Source organism: Prionailurus viverrinus, chromosome B4, assembly GCF_022837055.1.
Source record: "Prionailurus viverrinus isolate Anna chromosome B4, UM_Priviv_1.0, whole genome shotgun sequence".
Classification (NCBI taxonomy): Eukaryota; Metazoa; Chordata; class Mammalia; order Carnivora; family Felidae; genus Prionailurus; species Prionailurus viverrinus.
In genome coordinates, this window is record NC_062567.1 from 81,401,372 (window position 1) to 81,407,641 (window position 6,270).

Sequence of the window (6,270 nt, forward strand, 5' to 3'; positions counted from 1 at the left end):
ACAGAGCACAAGTGGGGGAGGGGCAGAGAGAGAGGGAGACACAGAATCTGAAGCAGGCTCCAGGCTCTAGGCTGTCAACACAGAACCTGACGCGGGGCTTGAACTCACAAACCTTGAGATCGTGACCTGAGCCAAAGTCAGATGCTTAACCAGCTGAGCCACCCAGGTGCCCCACATTAATATTTTTAACTAATTTCAGTAACCCTCACCTGGAGAAGCAGTTCTCAATTGATATATGTCTGTTGTGAGGTGTGTTGCAAGTAGTTTGTCATTAATAATAGTTACCAAAGTTTTAAAATGAATTATTCACTAGAAATTAGGGGAAACTCAAAGCGATCTGTATAATAAGGTCATCCAAGGACATGGGACTCAGGCATTTCTGTGAGCCTTCGAGGATGGGAGAGAGCTGGGGAAGGGGGAATTTTTGTTTTTAAAAGAGTTTTTATTTTAATTCCAGTTTGTTAACATACAGCATTATATTAGTTTCAGGTGTACAATATAGTAATTCAACAATTCCACACATCACCCTTTGTTCATCACAAAAAGTGCACTCCTTAATCCCCATGATGTATTTTACTGATCCCCTCTTTACTCTCTTCACTCTGGTAACCGTCAGGTTGTTCTCTATATTTAAGAATCTATTTCTTGTTTTATCCCTGTCTTTCTTATTTTTTCCCTTTGCCTGTTTTGTTTCTTAAGTTGTACATAAGAGTGAACTCATATGGAGTTTGTCTTTCTCTGATGGACTTACTTATTAGCATTATACTCTCTAGCTCCATCCATGTCGTTGCAAATGGCAAGATTTCATTCTTTTTATGGATGAATAATATACCATTGTGTGTGTGTGTGTGTGTGTGTGTGTGTGTGTGTGTATCAATCACATTTTCTTTATCCATTCATCTATGGATGGACACTTGGATTGCTTCCATAGCTTGGCTATTGTAAATAATGCTGCTTGGGCACCTGGGTGTCTCAGTCAGTTAAGTGTGCAACTTTGGCTCAGGTCATGATCTCATGGTCCATGAGTTAGAACCCTGCATCTGTCTCTGAGCTGATAGTGCGGAGCCTGCTTGGGATTCTCTTTCTCTCTTCCCCTCCCCAACTTGCGCTTTCTTTCTCTCTCTCTCAAAATAAATAAATAAACAAAAAAAATGCTGCTATAAATGTAGAGGTGTATGTATCCCTTTGAATTAGTGTTTTTGTATTCTTTTTTTCCCCCAATTTTTATTTAAATTCTAATTAGTTAACATTCAGTGCAAGATTGGTTTCAGGAGTAGAATTTAGTGATTCATCACTTACATACAACCCCTAGTGCTCATCATAACAAGTGCCCTCCTTAATACCCATCACCCATCTAGCCCACCCCCACCCACCTCCCTCTGTCAACCCTCAATTTGTTCTCTATCTTCTTTTTTAAGTTTATTTATTCATTTTTGAGAGAGAGAGAGAAAGAGAGAGAGAGATAACAGGAGGGGCAGAGAGAGGAGAGAGGGAGAGACAGAGACAGAGAGAGAATCCCAAGGAGGCTCTACGCTGTCAGTGTAGAGCCTGACGCAGGGCTCGGACCTGTGAACTGTGGGATCATAATCTGAGCCAAAATTGAGAGTTGGCTGCTCAATTGGCTGAACCACCCAGGTGCCCCAGTTTGTCTTCTATCTTTAGGAGTCTCTTATGGTTTGTTTCCTCTTCTTTTCTCGTTTTTTTCCCTCTCCCATATGTTCATCTGTTTTGTTTCTTAAATTCCACATATGAGTAAAATCATATGGTGTTTGCCTTTCTTGCCTGACTTATTTCACTTAGCATAATACACTCTATTTCCATCTATGTCATTGCAAATGGCAAGATTTCATTCTTTTTGATGGCTAATATTCCATTATATGTATACACACACACACACACACACACACACACACACACACACACACACCATATCTTCTTTATCCACTCATCAGTTGATGGATATTTGGGCTCTTTCCATACTTTGGAGATTGTTGATAATGCTGCTGTACACATCTGTGTGTATGTACCCCTTTGAATCTGCATTTTTGTATTTTTTTGATAAATACCTAGTAGTGCAATCGCTGGATCGTAGGGTAGTCCTATTTTTAACTTTTTGAGGCACCTCCATACTGTCTGACTGCAGAGCGGCTGCACCAGTTTGCATTCCCACCAACAGTATAAGAGGGTTCTCCTTTCTCCACATCCTCTCCAATGCCTGTTGTTTCTTGTGTCATTAATTTTAGCCATTCTGATAGGTGTGAGGTGGTATTGGAGAAGGGGGAATTGTACACAACCTGCAGCAAATTTCCTCTGTGCCAGAGCCCTTACATCCATCATTCATCACTATGTCATAGTGGGTATAATAAGGTTGGGAACTGCCAAATACTTGAGCAAAGGTTGAGCATGGCGCTAGGGACGCTTTGTGGGCTGGTGTGATATAATCACCTCTGCTTCTTGCTCAGATTCTAATGGCTCTCCAAGACAAGAGATGTTGCTTCCAGTTTAGAGAGGCCCTGTTCCTGATATTGTTTGCCAGTTAAACCTCCTACGACACTTGTGTAAAGGATGCTCGTAAAGGAGGGTGCCTGGCTCCCTAGGAATGTATATTCTCCTTTACTATTGAGTAAGGGTCTAGGAGAAGCCAAGTGTGATACTGACAAAAGTAAAAAAAAAAGTAGCAAAAATAAAAGGTAATCAAATAAAATAGTAAAAAGTAATAGTGGGCTCTTTACCGAGCTCTTTACATATTCATTAAGTGCTTTAAATAGACATTAATCCTGACCACACTCCTCTCAGTTAGGTATTATTATTTCCATTTTACAGATGGTGTAATTGAGCCTCAGGGATTTTAAGAACCTTACTCAGGGTCCCAGCTAGTGATTGACAGAGCCAGGTTCAAACCCATGTCTGCATGATGCCAGTTGCCAGCCGTGTGTACTGTGTTCCATTGTTGCAAAGTAAGAGGGGAGGATCCTACACTCCATGAGTGCTGCTCAAGAGATGTAACAAAAATTGTCATGCTATACAAAAATCAACTTACACTTTCAAAGCCTATTACAAATTATGAAGCTTTTTTACATATACTATCTCACCGACCATTAAAATAACTAGGGAAGACCCTCTTTATGTGTAAGACTCACACGTGCGTGTGTGTGTGTGTGTGTGTGTGTGTGTGTGTGTGTGTGTGTTGGACATTGCGATGGAGTGAGAGGGAGGGAGACAATGATAGAGTACTCTATTCCTGTTATTCAGTATGTGAAATGACATAAACAGTGTAAAAGCTTTAAAGATCTTCATTTCAATTGATCTGAAGATTAACAGATAATCTTTCCTAATAAAATAAGAAGTAAAACTGAACCCTGACTCTTTAGACCTGACCCAACTCTTGGTTTCTTTGAAATTCTTGACTGATTGTCCCTGGAGAACCAGGCTTCTGCTCCAGTTGGTCTGAATCCAGCAACTGTGAACCTCAACTCACAGGCTATATTACTCCTGACTTGTGGGCAGAAGGCATCAGTGAACTCTTTTTTGTAAGGCCCTGGGACCAAAGAGGCAGAGGAAAGGTGAGGGAATGACAGTGAGGACCTTTTCAAAGTATTGGTTTATATATCATATTTCAGTATTCCAAAAGTATTATTTAGGCTTTTGTGCACTACCCATTTTGGAGAACAAGAGATAAGTCACAAGCTTGACCTTCAAAGATCAAGTTGTAGAGGCATCATTTATGAAGTATTTTTGTGTGGATATAACTTAATACATTGGACCACAGGTGAGCTTTGTTTCTCTCAAGACTACCCACCCATCCACTAGCCAAGTTCACACCCAATGACAGCATGTCATTTTTGAGCCAAAATGACTGTGGTCCCAGAGCTGGTTCAACTTCCTTTTGCCTGGAGGACAAAGTATAAAGCCATCTTGGAAAGGAGAAGGAATTTTCATAGAGAGGGCAGAGTTCGTGAAGTGTTACATTAGGCACCCGATCCCTTCCCCTTTTTCCGATCTGTGGGGGTACAGCGGTCACTTGATCTGTTCTCTTTGCATCTCCCACCAGCCTAAGGGGTCCCTGAGAGTGTTCCATGGGACTTGAAAGGCAATTTTAGACATAAAGCTGGTGCCTTCTTCTTTCAGGAGCTACCATTAAAACTAGGGGCTGACAGATATGCCTTGCCATGGCTGGGTCTGGAAAAACCATTGGGTGGTGCAGCTGAAATGGATGGAGAGTGTCTGGGTCTCCACCATGTGGCATGGCAAGGATGTTTGAATTTTCCTGTGTGCCCAGAACCCACCTGCAAAAGTGACTAGGGGCAGTGACTGGTTTGCAACCCTGCCCTTTCCCCAGGGTGTAGAGTCAAAGGGAAGGAGTAGAAGGAAGGTGGGAAGAGACCTGGATGATGTTGACTGAGATAGTAATTCCTGAAGTGGATTAAAAGACACTTACGGACTGGGTCAATTTTGGTGGAGTGGACTAAATTTAGTTTTCTTACTGTCAAGTGGGAGTGGAAGCCTGTCAAAGAAAAGTGTGTGCAGATATAAAAATAAAGAGTTTCAGGTTTTCACAAAGCTGATTTGTCATTGTCCAATTCATGCCACTTACAGTAGATTTGTTAAATCTACAGTGAGGCAGTTATTGAAAGCCAGGCTTTGTTGAAAAGAACATGCCTTTCTAAATTCCAAAAGCTTCCCTTTAAATAACAGAACTGAAGGGCTGAGCTTAGAGCACAGGAGAAACAGGGCATTGGGAGAGGAAAAGGTCAAGGACTGGCCTGAGGGCCTTGATCCACGTTCTCCAATTGAGGTTGAGAGTCTTTGGGGGCTGGGGGTTAGAAGCAATCAAAGGACTTTAGGGAAATCCTGAACAGGAATCTTTCACAATCACTGGGAATTAGGATCCAGAGGGAGTGGAGATCAGTCCCAGAAAATAGAGTTCCTTTGTTTTGTTTGCACATTTGAGTCACAGAGTGGTGAGATGTATCACTGCTCACGAGCATGCAGGGGCCTTCCTGGTGGGAGGACTAGACATCCTCACCCTGATGAACTCAGGTATGGCTATGTGACTTGCTCTGGCAAATAAATGTGAGCAGAAATGAAGGGTGTCTCTCTTAGGCAGAAATGCTAAGCAACATAATTGGTCTTGCTTTAAAAAAACAACCCTCTATCTCTTACCGTGGTGGAAGCAGGTATTGAGGTGGAGCTTACATCAGCCTGGACTCTTGAGTGACTGTGATGGGCAGATTTTCCCTGTCAGTTTATGATGAGTGAGAAGTAAGTGTTCTTATAATACAACTTTTGGGTTTTTTGTTACTGTGGCATGAACCACTACCGCTTTCTGACCAATACACAGTGTGAAATTTTATCCCCAAGACATGGTCTGTATAACTCCATTTAAACAGGTATACTTAATTTGCTGAAGAAGGCAGCAGGATTAAATTCCATCCCAGTTGTTTCTTAAATAATTCAACTTACTCCCTAACTTACTAGGACTAACTTACTCCCTTTTTTAATGCCCCCTGTTACTTTCTACTTGAATTATAGTGATTGGTGATGCATTTAAAGTCCTCCCCTAGGCTGAAGATTCTTTGAGGATGGGAAGCATGTCTGCTCCATTTTTGAATAAAAACTCATTCCTCCCCCCACTGCAAACAAAACTTTCTCATAGTTATTATTGAACCAACCTACTAGTGTGGAAGCGTAGAAACAAGAGAAAAATAATTTTCCCAATATAGCATGTCTGGCTGTTCAGATAGTAGTGATGATTTCAGCATCATGTGGTAAGAGGCTGGTGACCTTGATACAGCAGACATATGTGTGCCATCTCAAGTACAATTCCATATGCACCCAACTTTATTCTTCTCCAGTGTCTCCTCTCAGAGTTGTACCTGATTTTATTACTAGTTTTCATTTGAATCCATTGGGGAATGGGATGATCCCGCTTTTGTTTCTTGGCCAAGAATCACTTGATCCTGAAAGTCTCATGAGAGGACATGATGAGGATCAGAGTCAACTGCACCCACCAAAATGGTCAAGAAAGGGAATAAAAGAACAAAGCCCATTCTATACAGGTCATATGAATGAGTGGTAGAAACTATTGGTAGAAGCTTGGTTAGTCTGAAACCTCTGAAAACAGAAACACAATAGATATTTTGGATGTTACAATTTCCTAAAATATAAAAAAAAAATTCTTGTTGTATTAGAGAGATACCTATTATGTAGAATAGAGCCTTTCTCTTCAGTGGGCTCATTGAATGGAAGCTTTTGCAACTGCACACTCTT

General features: G+C 41.3%; 1 pseudogene; it reads right to left on the reverse strand.

Moving 5' to 3' along the window:
* Window positions 1-5,761: 5,761 nt before the first annotated feature.
* On the reverse strand, window positions 5,762-5,983 carry LOC125170640 (60S ribosomal protein L39-like; annotated as a pseudogene).
* Between the last annotated feature and the right edge of the window lie 287 nt (window positions 5,984-6,270).